General features: G+C 36.5%; 1 long non-coding RNA gene across 2 annotated transcripts; it reads left to right on the top strand.

Annotated features, from left to right (window-relative positions):
- The first annotated feature begins 9,686 nt into the window (after positions 1 to 9,686).
- On the top strand, positions 9,687 to 15,951 carry LOC147756299 (uncharacterized). Of its 2 annotated transcripts, none has more exons than XR_015326429.1 (2): positions 9,687 to 10,653; positions 12,489 to 15,951. It is a non-coding gene; the product is annotated as an uncharacterized LOC147756299 (long non-coding RNA). The 2 variants fall into 2 exon arrangements; XR_015326428.1 differs by having other exon boundaries at positions 9,687 to 10,688.
- Positions 15,952 to 16,340: the final 389 nt, after the last annotated feature.

Genomic DNA, 16,340 nt, shown 5'->3' with positions numbered 1-16,340 from the left:
TATCATCCAAGGCTGTAGCATTTGTATTAAACCACCAAATGTAGGTTTACTTTAGGGCTCTGTCGGTTCAGTTGTATACGTCCACTGATATCACCGTCTGCGATTTTCCTAGGAAATCCATCACCAGCTATAATTTAGGACAAGAATAGGTTACTGTTATGAGAGCAAAGAAAAACAAGCATCTTCGTTTTTGATCCCCACTCTATTTTTTACTTTTTTTTACTTAACAGGTATAAACAAATATATATTTTATGTTACCGAACTTAAATGATAACAGCCGTAAAGTTTAAGCTGGGTATGCTTCCACAAAAACCCTTAATTTCAACATTCACATTTGCATAGACTCTTCCACAACTTGTTTTCAAGCTCAAAGTCTCCTTTTTCGAAATTTTTAAACCAAAGGCTTGCGATGTTTTCAGCAGTGGATCCTTCCCTTTGGTAGTATCGAGCTGTCTTTGTCGTTGTAGTTTTCATATAAAATTCTTACCTGTAAATCGCTGGGATCTTTCACACTTTAATGGCTAAGTGCAACCGATCTGCTAATCGCCTGGCTTATTATATAAAGAGTGCAGGTGCATGATGATAACAGAAAAAGTGTTGCGTAATTCCTCATCATTACAAAACAGCGCTATTTCAGTCTATGAAACTAACCTTGCTGTCATTATATATTAACTAACTTAGTATACAAAAGCAGGCACAAGTGTTCGTTCGTTTTTGAAGATTTAAGAAAATCTAGTGCCTTATATAAGCTTTGATTTCTGATGACAATAAACAAATATATCTTTCTTATTTAAACTGTTATAGTGTATCGAACACAAACTGCACTTTGCGTTCGGGGTCTTTAGTCATAATTACACACTATAAATACACAAAATATATATATATAGATTTTGCTATGAACTGATGAATGTAATAATGGTGCTTCAGGTGTTTAGGTTGATATTAGATAATAACCTCATCTCATACGCTCGCTTGATGCAACTATTACATCATCTAATAACAATAATATTCAGCATAATGTTCTGTCTCTGCAACGCCCCCAATCAGAATATTCAGAGTCAAGGTCAACGGCTATGTTCATTGTTATCTTTGTTGGATTAGTAAGTCTACTTGCCATTGACAATGGCCACTCATTTACTGCTCAGCCATGGCTACACGTGGCGCACTCTGACGGCGGCATAAAACTTTTAAAATGTGCTTTGTCCATTAAATAAACAGGGAATTAAGTAAGCATTCCTATTATTCAAACTAGAAGTTAACGTTTGACGAATTGCATGTGAATAACAGGCAGTCGTGAAAACCCTTGCCAGTATGTTTTTTGTCAACATAAATCTCGTACCTGCGATCAATAGTCGTTTGCATATCCATATATTCAATAACTCCCCACACACTTATTCTCTTCAGTGCTCTTTCTTTATGTTATTCTCAATTCTTTTCATTACTCTCGAACTTGTACTTCCCCTAAAAGTCCTTAATATTGTCAAATAAAAGAGACGTACATTACAACACAATACTGCTTGTAGCTAAACTTGAACTGTGCTTTTGTACTATTGTGTATATATATGTATTCTTTTACTTATAAATTTCAGTTATTATATTATTATTTATGTTATTATAGTTACTTATAGTTATTTATAGTATTTTATATACGTATAATAACATATAATTCAGTTTATTGTATGGTCTACCTTCGAGACCATTTAGAGCCACTTTTTTTTAATATCGAACTTTTAGTTCATACATAATATCTTACTCTGTTTATGTTTAATGTTTCTTTCATTGTTTTGGATTAGTAGTATTTAATAAAACCGATTCATTCTCCCAATCCTAGTGTTCTATCAGTTGTTTCATAACCAATTAGATAGAGTAATTGCAACACTTCTTAACATTCCTTCTTGACTTAATAACGCCAAGAGGCGTATAATATGTTTGCTAACGACCCTACGAAAAAATACCATAATTCATCACCCGTCCTCATCTCCTGTTAATCTTTCACCTTTGCTGTGATTATTAGCTTACCTGATTGGAACTTGTTTCACGAATCGTTTTAAAGTCGGATTTTACTTTGTGAGACAAATATTATTCTTAGTAGTCTACTAGTGATTTTGTTTTTGTTTTTGCTTGCCGTTTTTGTTTTTTCCGTTTTAATCCAGCTTATGCGAGCCATTTCTAGTTCTAATATTTTCTGCTATCGACTAAACATCCTAAAATTACGTTTAGCTTAACCTTAAATTGCAGCCGCAGTTTTCAGTAATTTAATGATTAATTGTTTTTATACTAATAGAGATCCCTTTAGTAGGGTCTTTTTGAAACCACTGATATGTTTAGGCTGTTACACAATTACAACTTCGCGGAAACAATTATTAGCTGGGTTACGAGTTTTGTGCCGAAAACAAAGCTCTCAACTTTTTTTCCAGTATATTCCACTTTACGTTTCCTGGGTTTCTCCGGCCAAATTGATTGTTACCTTCGTTAATTCATTTATTTCGCTCCTCCAATTCCCTTTACTAAAAGTATGTTGCGTATACACTATCCATTTTCGTAAGCAATACTTGACATAAGAAATCATAACAATATTATATAACAAATAGAAATCAATTAAAAAAAATAAAAATAGACTACCAATCAGACGAAAACGTTTTAATGTAAGAACCAGCAGTATTTATTCAAATAATAAAATACTAAAACAAAAATCACATGTTTAATGTTATAGCGTAGAAAGAAAGGACTAGAATTCAAATATATTAGCAGTAAATTTGCCTTATTTAAATACATTGACATCTGACAGCTATGAGCTCTATGAGCATACGTACCATACAAGAGCAAGATTTCAACGTAAAGCTAAATTACCATCACCAGATAGTCATCCGCGCAGCCCCATAAGGACGCAGGTACTGTTCGGACAGCTAACAGTGATGCCTGATAATTAGGTTACTAATTACAACTACTGCCACCACTGCGCAGAGATAGTTATAGAGCGATCAAACGGAAGTTCCTGAGTCTGTGAGCCAATTTTTCTATAGGAAATAATTTAATCAATGGCAAAATTATCTTGGCGAAATCTGAGAAACATGCACTATAAAAATAAGGTGAAAACTTTGTGGTGCAACTTAATTGTATTTGTATGTGGTTGTTGGATGGGTCTACAATTTTAAATCTAAGAATAGCTCGATTTCCTATGCATCTCCTGTATTTTTAATCTTGTGAATTGTTCCGACAATTTTCACTCCATTATGTATGCCGTCTATATCTTATATTAAAAGATAGTAGCACTAGTGACATAGGCATTTGCGCTTGAAATCATTAACTAACTAATAATCGTCTAACATTGTGGAAATTATTATATTCATCTCTCGACAGTAACTAAACTGGTTTGCTGCTTTATATTTCGAAGAACAGCACAAACGGGAATTTATTTCAGATGACGGCGACTGTAGGTATTGTATTTACCTTTTCCAATCTCTATATAACCCTAGTCGCTCTCTAACTTGAAATCCACCACTCTTCCACTTTATTGTTGAATTTTCTTGCCTTCAAGGTGCCAAGTAGTTGTTTAGAATATTTCCTTTTTAGCGTCGACTAAGGTGCCTTTCGGACGACCGCTTTAGCGACATCTAGCCGGCAGTGCCTTAATTTTAGTCTAGTGGCAAACTAATTACACCGCACTCCATTTTTCTTAAAGTTAAACTTTCCTGTTTAAAATAATTTTATTCGTTAAACTTGTGCCGTATCCATGTGTCGTTGGCGGGACTGAAAACAACAAGCTCAGGTCTCTTTCATCCAAAGAATTTGCTGCCCAAGACACTATGTCTTATTTGGAAGAACGAGCTTTCTATAGTATTATCTAGAACTATTCGAAATATAAAATAGGAAATATCTGTTTAGTGACTGCAATTGTTTTACATATCGGGATGTGTGCTCTACGACTCATTCGATGAAAAAAAATCGGACAGTTTTATCCAATTCAATCTGAGGAAAAATTGAAAAGTCTAGCAACAGTCCAACGTTCTGCACACAACTGCAGTTCTCAGGGTTAGAGCTACCTGTCTAATTGGTGATATCGAACTCTAGCCTTTTATATTACGTTTAACAATTTAAGCAAATTGTCAATACGGTCTTGTAGCATGGTTATATTTATAGTAAGACATTCACTTATCACGCGAACTTCTTTATGCAGTTCAGGTTCTCGTTAAAGCGATTCATCTAATTTTTCCAGATGACCCTGATGTCCGGGAGATTCGTAAACATCATATGCATACGATCTTCTGAAGCAATAGTTTCTCTACTAGTTTCTTCATGCTTCAACCGCTTACTTCGATTTAATGGTCGTTCTTGCATCGTATAACAAACGCTTATTTTTTCCGCTTTAAAAAGTTATCGGCAGTGTCCGCCCTCAGTGTGTATATACAATAGCCACACAGATTTTATGGTTTACAATTCTTAAAGTGAACGTAATGCACACAACATACAAGTTTTAATGTACATACAGCGCATATTTCTCGTTCACTCGAATATCCTAGCATACATTTCTCTTTTAAAAATCAAAAACGGCTACTCTCCTTGATTTTACAACAAGTGCTGACATGACAAATAGGAACTGTCGTTTTCGTCTATTAAATCCTATGTTAAAAATGATAAGCTTACTCTACCTTGTAAGTATTAGAAGCAGTTCATACTACCGTAAAGTTTCATTGTGGCACAATGTACCCAGTTTACGCGTTGAAATACGTTTTTCGGTATTCGGATAACATAGATACAAGTGGCGTAGAAATTGGGAGTTCTTTAAATGACCCTTGTCAGTACAGTAAGTGAGTTTGGTACGATGCAGCGGAATTAGTGCCATTTACAATTACGTATTATTTTCATCACGCAATTGCCAATATTTCGCGGCCAAAATAATACGAAACTAAAAAAATAACTTACTTGTTAACAGAAATTACTCTATACTTATTACCAAAAGCATTCGATTTTCATCAGCGAGTTAGACCACCAGCTTTCAGATCGGGCTCAATCATCATTAGCAAATAATGCTAATCTTTTACAGCAAATTTTCTTTTCTAAGCTATTTTTCTATCAAAGAATTTACTTGATAATTACTCAGAAACTCTAAAAGGAGCAATCAAGGGCTTCTTTTAGCTTAGTTGGGTTGGATGTATAGATTATCCTGTTTTTTCTCAAGTAAAAGTATTTTCGAGCTTTGGACCTTACTCAGTTATATTTAACTTAGGCATGACCTAACTTATAGCCGATCTCGAATTAGTTATAGAATTAATGAACGGACTTTTGAAGTTTTAAAGCCCTCTTCACAACACTTTTTGTATAAACACCACCGTTTTAAATCCGCCTAATAGAGATAGCAGAAATCGAGGCTTATTGATCAAAGCGTATTGCATTTTGAATATCTATCGAGGTAGAAAGTAAAGCATCGTGCACACCAGGCATCACTTTTAGAGTTTAGGCGGTACATGTAGATCTTCTCTGATTCTACGGTTATTGGGACTGGGTTTAAATAAATTCGATGCTGTAAGATTCTTTGCTAATATGCTGAATGTTTAGGTAGAACAAGGAGAAATTAAAAATCAAAATTGATATCAGCAGCAAGTTAACATTTGTTTGAATGTTTTGGATTTAACTGCCTGAAGAATCGGTTGTCCACTTCAATCGGTGGAACTTCCAAAAAAAGAAAGCACTTTCCCTAGATACATGGTTGAAGACAATCAGTTCCTATAATTAGCGCTCGGTAGTAAGGTGCCACACAGTTTATTAAACCCTTATTAACGAGGCTTAGTCTAATGATAGCGCAGTGGACAACGTGTATGGTGACGTGATAGTGAAAGTTCGAATCCAGGTGCAGACGTAATTCGTTTTGTGCTAGGAGTCAACCGCTGAAGTATCAGACGTAAAACACGGAAACGTAATACCATTGTAATGTCATCAGAATAAGCAAAGAGCTTAGAAATAAGGCTAGCAGTTGTATCTCACACGTTTTGTGTAATAATTTTCCAGTTAACCACAGCTAACAAAAGGATTAATCATATTATGCGGAATGTGTGAGCTAAGCGGAGAGAACACGATCTAACTCGTTTTAAACATTAATCTCATGTAAAACTAGTGTTGTTTTTATTGCCACTGTAAGAACACCACTGAAAAACATATTCTATTGCATGCACACCCCTTTTTTAAGCATTGTGTTCTCACCCAAAATCGAGCGCAAACCTTTTTTAATATAATTGCTCCTAATTAACTATTGTTTATAATTGCACCATGAGTAAGGCGATATTACGATGTCGAGACTATTCAGAGCATCGCTCGAAATAACTTATACAATATATTTAATCCTAACAAGTTTAAAAGAAGCTCAAATCATTAGAAAACCAGTTTGTAAGTTCGAATTGTCAACTAAACCCTACTCTTGTCGGAAAACATATTTTGCCACTGTATTCTATCACTCAGGACGAAGTAGAAAATCCTAGGTATCCTACCCTTAAACGTTGTCGCTCTGCAGTTTTGCAGAGATTGTAGGATAGGTTATTATTAGCCAGAATGACTTATAAACCAGAGAAAGATCATTCAAGAAGATGCTTTGAGCTTGAAAGTATTATATCTAGAGAGTAAAGTGGTAAATAGCAGCGAGAAATGTTCTTGGTTTGAGCTTCTTCCACAGGCATTTTCCCAATTTTAATCACATAAGGCGTTCATTTTAAATCTTTGTAAGTTATACGTTACGCTTATTTCCAAAAAAGGCATTAATTTTCGAATTTGAATATCAATACCATTGGAGATAACTGGAAAGCGATAGTCGTTGATAGGTCCTCTCCTGTAGGCCTACGGTGTTCTCTTGTTCACTATTAGGCGAAGCAAAAAATGTTAACTGCAAAGTGTAATCTAATCCTTCAGTTGCTTTACCTATTTGACAATCACGTTGATACCAAGTGGATAATTACTTGAGCAGCACACTACCCAGGGACCCGAAGTCTCCGGCAATCATTTTAGTACTAAAAATCCATCTGTAAACTCTTCATTAAAAATAGCGGAGGACCAGTTTAATACATAGAACCTCGACACGCGATCACGGATTTCATCATACTGGCCGCCTAACACCTGATTCCTATGACGCAAAAGATTATTGTCGTTATCAACTATGTGAAAGACTGTGTTGTCAGCACTCCAAGCATTGCCTTATTGTCTTTTGCCTTCACGTATAAGTGCACCCGCAAATGGAACTATACATCCGTGTTTTATTATGTCTGACTTTTACTGTATCTTAATTTAATTTAAGTTGCATTGAATGGCTTTGGTAGAATGCTATTTCATATATGAGCATATCATGAACCTCTACATGCAAGGAAAGGTATGTGAAACACAATTTACTTGTCGCAATAGCTAGGAACAACCGTTGTCACGTGTGCTATTGTGTTCTTCAAAGACTCATTTATCTTGTGCCGTGAAAAGAGTTTATCATAAATAATTTTTGACAAATGGCAACTGTTCTCATTGAAAGTTCTCATTATCATTCATCATCCGCCATGTCAGATATCTTATACAACAACATAAACATTTCAAGAAGTTTTAAATGGTAAGTTAGAAAAAAATTGAAATGCATAGCATCAGGAGCTTTTGCAGTTCGCTATTCAAAGTAGGCGTCCTTGGACATCGTGGTATTGCTCATAAAGGCCTCCGGATCGGACACAGGTACAACGTTTGTTAGTCTATGGTACGGTTCATTAGCACACGCAAAATGGTGGAAGCCCTGCACTGCGAAGCGCACTACCACATGCCTTTTTCTTTGGTTTTTTCTATGTTCCGTCCACCATAGTACCAGTAAAAAATACCTCCAAATCGCCTCAGCCATCTACTTTTCTTGCTGTCAAAAGAGTTCCAAGTAGATTGGCTTTTTTGGTAGGATGCTGTAGATCATCAACAAATAGCGGTGTATCCGCTAGAAAATACATGTAGCGCTTACAGCAGGATGTACGAAGGCCTAGTGCTCCTCTGAAAAAAGCAGACTTTGCCATGTCCAGCCCAACTGGCCAACAACTGGGCTGCGCTTAGGTTTTCCTGGATGAATTTAATGATGCAAGCTTAATATTGAAAAGGCGTATCGCCGTATTCACGAAGAGAAGTCCATATTTTTATGGTAGTTTTTATCGCTACTAGTTTTTTTCAACCCGTACATCTACTGTGTAACAAGTCCCGAAGCAGAGTTAAATCAGACCTAGACAGAAAAAATATTTCACTTATTTTAAGGCCCAGGAGCATAACTGGAGAGTGTCATTTGTTGTCAGTGGTCCTGTTTTTCGGCAATTCATGACTCTGATCCAGTCTAAATTGATTTCTAAGCCGGCATCTACAACGTACTGCTGCTGTAAGCTGGTCAGTATCTGCTAAGTCTCAAAGTGATTTGTTCCGTAAATCGTGAAATTATCGATGTACAGTAGAACATCTGTAGATTCATATTTACCAATTATGCAACTTGAGAGCTCACTCAGGAGAACTGAAAAAAGTAAGAAGCCAAAGTTGTCGCCCTGAACTACTCCTGTCACTTCTCAGAAAGGGATCAGTCTAACCAAGCAATTATTATCGTATTGGGGTTCTCTCGCAGAACCGAAGCTATGGGCTGAATGAACTTGCAGGTAATTACTGCTCGGAGAGCTTGATCCGGTTACTCGCTGCTTGGTTTAATACCATTTTTAAATCGACGAATACAGCATAGATAAATTGCTCAGTGCCTCCTGTGTTTATGATTGACCTAGCTTCAGCAAAAAGTCGTTGTTGACATCCCCTATAGAAGCCGTATTGTCCTTCCCAAACCATGTGTCGAGCTTCCAGGAAAACGGAAAGACGCATACACAGTGGTTAAAAGTTCTTCTCCACGAGATCGGTTTTCGAAAATTATTTTTGCTTTTTGAAGTACCAGCAAGAAGTGTTGCCTGTAAGTCGTTTAGTGTTTTCATGTGTATAGACGGGCGTTGTAAAAAGCACTCAAGCATGGGGCTAACGTTGCTGCCTCCTTGAGATGTTCGTGTCTGACCTTACCTAGATGGGCTGCTTGGGCGGGCTAGAACTGCAGAAGCGCTGCTGTCGCTTCACCAACTGTGAAACTGGCCCTTATCATAGCCCTGATCTGGCCTGTCTGCTCATCCGACGCCGCACTATGCAACAATAGCATTTTTAGCACGATGTTTTAGAAAGCGTACATCTGCTGGGCGTAAGCAGTAAGGATATCTGGTGTGGTGGAGTAGGAGAAAGATCCAGACCATCGTAGTCATATACAGGGATGCTGCTTTGTCTCAAGAAACCGTTGTATCAGTGTGCGTCCTTAAGCCAGTCGGTAGCTTATTTACGATATTTGTTTTTATTAGAAAATATAGATTGATTTATTCCGTATTTTTCTTACGCATTTATGTATCACATTTCCAATCCTTACGGAAAATCCATAATTGTAATTACAATGATACTTTTAACAAGGTTATCCTGTTAGATTCGTATACCGATGATCATATTACACACATGCATAATCACTTCTTTAGCAATGTAACCCTTTATCTGACTTGACTAGTTTATGAGGTATCGTATTCGAATATATCGAAAAGCTGACACTCGCCCCATTTAAACAGATAACCATTTTTCATGCTTTTCATATTTGCATTAGCAGCGCACCTATAACGAAACTCTTTCGAAAACAAGGTAGGTCAACTTAAGTACACTCATTCGAATTTTTTCGTGGCTGCAAGCTGTTGTGAGACTGCAGCCAGTTTCTGCGTATCTCGTCGCAGTATTTGAAACAAAACTTAATATAGTGACCTTTGTTATTATGTGGAAGCATTTTTAAAGTATGTTTCTTTCGGAATCGCAGCTTCCTCCTTTCCCGACCCCTCATCATGAAATGCCGTGCGAGGCTAGTCGTAAGAGTAGTTCTGAACGAAGTCACAACGGTTTTGTTTGTTTGTCGAACCACTGCTTTTTTGTTCCCATTTTTCCCAACTATGACATAACATTGCTTTCTAACAGCTACCGAATTATTACGCAGATTGCAGAAATCAACGAAGAAAAAAGAACAAAAATGCTTGTCTGGCAAATTTCTCCCCCGTATGGTCATTTATTCTCATCGGCTGGTCGAAATTTTACTCTGTGTTGTCACGACTAAATGTCAGTTTCCCGTTCCAATGCGATAGTTAAAGGGGCAAAAAGGACTCTAAGTCGGTATTTGGGACACTTTGTGAACTAAGAAGAAGGCAAAGAAAGTTTTGCCGCATTTTTCTTTTTTGTCGCTTAGGCGTTGTTGCCATCAGTGACACAATGACAACGGCAGCGTAGGCTGGTGCCACCGCCGTTGCGTAGTTCTCCGCTACTGTAATGGGTAATCTAGCTATTGGTAGTACTGGTGTTTACATAGCTGTTGCGGTTTGCTGTTCGCTGCAGGCTACAAATTGGCTGCGAAAACAATTTAACAGCCGACGATCGATCCGTCTGCAAACATGGCGCCAGTATCGGCGTAAGCACAACGACGACAGATTGATACCTATAACGTTTGAAATAGCGTCATGTTGATGCTGAAATTTGCTGTTGGTTTTTGTATTGGCGAAAATTGCAAATGCGTTGTTGTTACTGTCGATCGCATCCACTGTGCTTAGACGCCCACTGGGTGGAAATGTGTGTATCGATATATTTGTATATGTAAATGCAAGGTATGCTATTGGCCAGTTGTGTTTACAATAACAGCGGACACAGCATTGTAGCAGCATGAGGTTTCTCTGCAAACCATAATGTTTTATCTATCTACCTTGAAGCCTGTTTTTTTTTCTTTGTAGACAGTATTGCTTTATTTCTTATATCGAGAAAAAAAGTATAATTGATATTTTCATTTTTGCATATCTTGCAAAATGCGATAAAGTTTAATTGACGTTGATCCTCAAACGTGCTCACAAGGGTGATAGTGTAGGTCATAACATAAACTGTAAATTTCTTAACATTTCAGACATTACATTTATAGGATATGCAAAACATATTTACATGACTTTTCGCCTTGCTCGGTGTCTACATTTTTGCGCCGTTTCGTCCTCGCGTAACAACTGTTTCCTTCAGCATGAACCCTTCCTGTTTAATCATACGTAATTTGCCCACTCTCAACAGATCATCTTTTCTTCTTTGTGTTTGCAAAATATGTAGCTAATTGACAAGTTAGTATGAAGTATTTAAAGCATTGATAAATTCATATAGTTTGATTAGTATAAATGAAATACGAAATACTATGTTAAAAATGCATGAAAATGTGTAACTTTGTATTTCCGTGTAGCCACTAAGAACAACTAAGGCATGTGCCGTGTACTGTCAACTATTTATAAAAGGATTCTGAACGAATTGATCTCTAACATTTGAATAAGGCTGCTAAATGTTCTTTTTAACTATGCACTTATGCTTTGCATCCTTAACATATCGACTATTAAATTTAAAAAAAGCATACGTGTTTACAATATTGCTATTCATCAAAACGCATTGAACAAAATTTAGAGAAAAGCATGAACATAAATAAATGTTTTGCATTTCCATTTGTCGAACTATATAGTTTGGATTAACTTGAACTGAGGATGTTCTTGCTAAAAAAAATCGAAAGGCATTGATGCTAACTCGCGATATGGCGAATTTTGAATTAGTGCGGGGCAAGAAGTTATTTGCAGGGAATGTGTGATTTCTAAAATTCGCAGCTCCAGTAAAATATTACTACCTCATTTTCAAAAAATTCAAGAAATCAACTATTCTAAACACGAATAGGGTGGTATAATGGTAGCATAGTGTAATATATGTCATATAGTTATCGAAAAAAAGCCCTTCGCCTATTGATGTTACGATAATTAGTATGTCTGAATAGATTGTGCTTGCAAGTTTTCTATAAAACAATAGTACGAGGAATGATATTTATAGAAGATCTATTTGAAAGGACCCAGTCCTAAAAAATTGAGGGTGCTATTACATGTCTAACTTATATAGTTTTATATTTTAGGCCGCAGCTTACCTTGCTTCGTCTTGTTGACTGCTGAGTCCAGATAAATGTTTTACACAGGAGTTTATATTTCAATCCAATTTATCTTTAAGGGTACTTTTATTGCAGTAAGGAATGCAGAACTCTTAGGTAATTCATATAGCAATCATATTAATAGCAATTCTGTCTCAAAGTTGATGTACAACATACATCCAAATTTATGCATAACGAACTTCACTGACAACGCTCGATGACAATATATTATAGCCTATTAGTTTGGGCAACTTCTGGTAAATGTATGGTGTCTTCGCCGCAAAATGCATGTTTTCGTATATAAATGAAGTTCTATATGTTGCCGGATCGGAGAACTTCTTCAGAAATGTTATGATATGCTTATTAAAGTATGTTAGAAATACTATCGTCTAACCGAGTTCCTGTGATAATAATAATATAACAATGTTTGGGCTGTGAAGAAGGCTGTGCTTATGTAGATAGTCGCATTTTCCAGATTCGGCAAAGTCCTGTGGGAAGAAGCGCACTAAGAAAAGAGCATTTGAAAACAGTTCAATCATTAGACAACTCTGTGACGACTAAGCCTGTGCATATGCAATGTCTCTAATTATCTTAATCGGTTCTCGATTGACCGGACTCCCAAGATTGCGACTGCTCACAGTTATTGTCAATGGTTCCTGATATAGCAGTTTGGTATATGAGAAGAAGCAGAACGGCAATCGCCTCTATCTTAACACCCTGTGCGCAAAAACGACAACGGAGTTTGAAAGTGGTTGTGCTCAGTGTTGCATGGAAGGCATGAAAACGAGTTGGAGAATAATGCAATTAAGCGATCAGGAAATATTCGAGTCGGGCGTCCAATAATTACATTTACAAGTTTAAAGTCATTGAAGCAAACGCCAACGTTCTCCGTCTTAAACGCGCGGATAGGAATTTAGGGAAACGTTGGATCTTTTCCTGGCGAAAGGCCTGCAGAAATGCGTTTGCCTTAGCGCAGCCTCGTAGAAAAGTACTTAAGAAGGTAATCCTGACGAACGGGATAGAGATTTTGAATAAGAATTAGATCGCTTGAATGTCTTCAGCGGTTTATGGAAAAACCCACCAATAGTGTACAAGAAATTTTAACAGATCTCTACGATCTAACAGACATGTCATTTACTTCCCCTTGTTAGCTTCTTTTGCTTGATTACCTGGAGTACTACAGTACGTGATGATGCCTGTGGCCCTCGGCATTTATAAGGCGGCACAATGACTCTAACTTTCATATGCGCAAAAAGACTGCAGTAATGAGGCGGTGTACCTAAGTGAGCTAATCAAGATGAGCTGACTTGCCTAAATTATTTACAAATATGTAAGATAAAATTACCTAGCTAATTTATATATTTTATTTTATATAATAGACAGAGTGTTAACATGCCTTACCTAACGTCAAGATGCTGTTTCCAAAAAAAGTAGTTCTACTAAAGCCTCTTTTAATTTGTGGTTGGCATATGTGTTATTTTGGTTGTCTAATGCCCAGATGTTCAATTAGTTTTACCTCCAATAAAAGACTTCTTACATTTCTGAGTTTTGCAGAGTAGTATAGGATGCTCGCTTTAGTCTTTCCAACTTTCACTCAAATGACGTGTTTTCAAGTCAAAATTAGTGCTAAAGAATTTTTGGCCGTCTTCGTGAGAACACCGACCATTGTGTAAAAAAGTTGCCTGAGAACAGGGCTCTATGCTGGCGTGGAAGGGTTTCACTCGCTTTTTTTTAACAACTGATTACTAGCAGAGTGCCGCATGCTTGCCTTCAAAAATACATCACACTGCCTCTCTATTGGTGGTGGAAATGCGATGACAAGAGGAAATATTTCGTTTACAGTGCAGTACTATAGGTAATGAAACAGCTTGTCTTGGGAGTATTAATAAAATATTGTCATAGTGAATTTTAAATAAATAAAATTTTAAAATTGTAAAAGACTATTTCACTCCACTTACATAATTGAATTATTGGCTTTAAACTACATGTTCAGGAGCGAACATAGTTGCTTGACGGTTGAAACAGTGAATTTCAAGCTTTACGCTTTTTGCCACGTTCATGTAATGCGTTTTTCTAAATCTAGCGAAGTATAGAACAGACCATTAAAAAGAACCTAACGGCCTAGTTATTACCCCCGCTTACAGTAGCGTCAGACTTGAGAATAAATAGTTCGGTTCCTAGAAAGAGGTAGGCGTACAGCTGAAACCGCATCGATTTCAACTGTACACGAAAACTGATACGACCTTGAGCTTCCAAATTTGTTAATAAACTAAATTATCGTTTTCATAATTATACACTTGGGTTTATATTAAAGATCTATTTTTCTCAGTTTTGGATTTACATCTCATCCAGTTGTGAGCTTACTTTTTGTAGTCCTTAATCTACAACTGTTAGTTATTCGTTATAAGAGAATATTCAAATATGTTTTTACTTAAGTTTGATAAACTAATTTAAATAGAAGAGCGTTTGTTTAATATTTTCGTTACTAATTAGCTCTTATTTTGCATTATTCTAGTCTTATGTTTCCAATTACTACTTATGTATTAAGCTTGCAATGGAAATATACCACGACTCGGTGGCAGCACATTTACTGTAAACCGATCTTGAGGACAATGGCCAATTTATGCTAATACAGTTGACTGGTAATCCCGATCACACAACTGGCAAACAATAATACGCCATGCTTAAGGAGAACTGAAGGGCTCTAGAACATGATTTGAATACAATGTTTGGAGTAGTACATTTTGTCGCGGAATTATAGACGGAGGGAATATTTTCAATGCCAGTGATGTTCGCATGATAATAACTGAGAAAACCGGTCTATGCTTATGGATACGCAAAAAAAAATTATTATCTAAGCTTAGTACTTATAACATGCTAGGGCTTTATCTCAATCGGCAAAATCTTTTAAAAGTATTAGGAACGAAACTAATAAGATCACTTAAAACATTTGTGCTAGTAACAGCTTTAGTATATATTTAAAGGGGAGCAAATTGAGGCCAACCATACATACATGCTGAGTAGCAGACAGTTGCTGCGCTTATTGCTGACGGGAAGCGACATAAATGTGTGCACTAGCTACAATAACGGTCCAGGAAATTTTTATTGAAGATATCTCGACGAAGTCATCGGGCTTTGCTTACAGAATGAGGAAGGACATAATGGAAACTGCAATGGTTGACAAGACAGCTACACCCGCCAACGACCTGAGGTATAAATGCAATTAACCTCGAGATATGGAGCTTATTTACAAACTCGGATATTATTTACAAACGGATCTCATTCTCATCTATAAACGGCAGATCGGAAAAGCCTAAACAATTGCATGCTTTAGGTTTAGCACAAAAAAATAATATCACTGGTCACAAACTAGTTATGAGAAATTGCCCACTTCGCAATTTACCGCGCTACTTCTATTTACGTTAGCTGCTTGTAAGAACAACCAGAAAAATTAAACAAGAAGAAACAATAATGGGTACCACGATGCGAGTCCATATTATTTAGAAGAATAAAGATAAAGCGCCTGCGATAACTGATGTGAATATAGCTAGAAGAGCGATGTATACAACAATTTTTAGAAACATCCTAAATAAATGTAAAATGGGAACACAACTAGATTTTTATCTAATCCATAGCAAGCTAAGCCATCATATTACGTGAGGAGTCGTAAAGTGTAATTGAATTATCTTTAACTGGCTACCAATGATGGTGAACACAGAGAAATTGAAAACTATTTCATAAATTCCAGTCAAATAGCATAGCCTTACAAAAAAGCTAGCTGTATTATACAGGATTCATTAGACTAAATTGTTAATGTGTGGTGCACTAAAAAATTTTATACGGCGGTATACATGTTGATTTCAGTGCGGCCTCGAGTTCAAAAACGTTTGTTAACGATTAGCTTTGTAGCAAATAAACTAACTGTTTGTCAAGTCCCATGATGACAAAATGAATGTAAATTAGAGCAGCTTATATAGATAGGTATAAATGAAGGTAGTCAATCCTACCTAGTCATATATACCCATAAAGGATCGTACCAGTTTACACGTATACAGTCGAATATTCGGGGTGTCTATCAAGCCGGCAAATTGCACTAGATACTATATGAATAGAACGGTATACACTGCAGCATATCAAAGGATATAATTCTGGTCAAGTACAAAATTAATTTGAGAACATTATCAAGTTCAAACGAGGTACTAAAAGGGTTTAGTAAGCGACTCAGTTGAAGTCATTGCTTGAACTAGAAAAGGCTAATGAACCTTTGATACTCTGACTCGTTGATTTAAAATAGCTAGGCCATACTATAAACCTCCCGAAATGAACG

This window comes from Varroa destructor, unplaced genomic scaffold (assembly GCF_002443255.2).
Source record: "Varroa destructor unplaced genomic scaffold, Vdes_3.0 BEIS01000004.1, whole genome shotgun sequence".
Classification (NCBI taxonomy): domain Eukaryota; kingdom Metazoa; phylum Arthropoda; class Arachnida; order Mesostigmata; family Varroidae; genus Varroa; species Varroa destructor.
The sequence above is the reverse complement of the archived record's forward strand: the minus strand, read 5'-3'. Positions and strand labels throughout refer to the sequence as shown.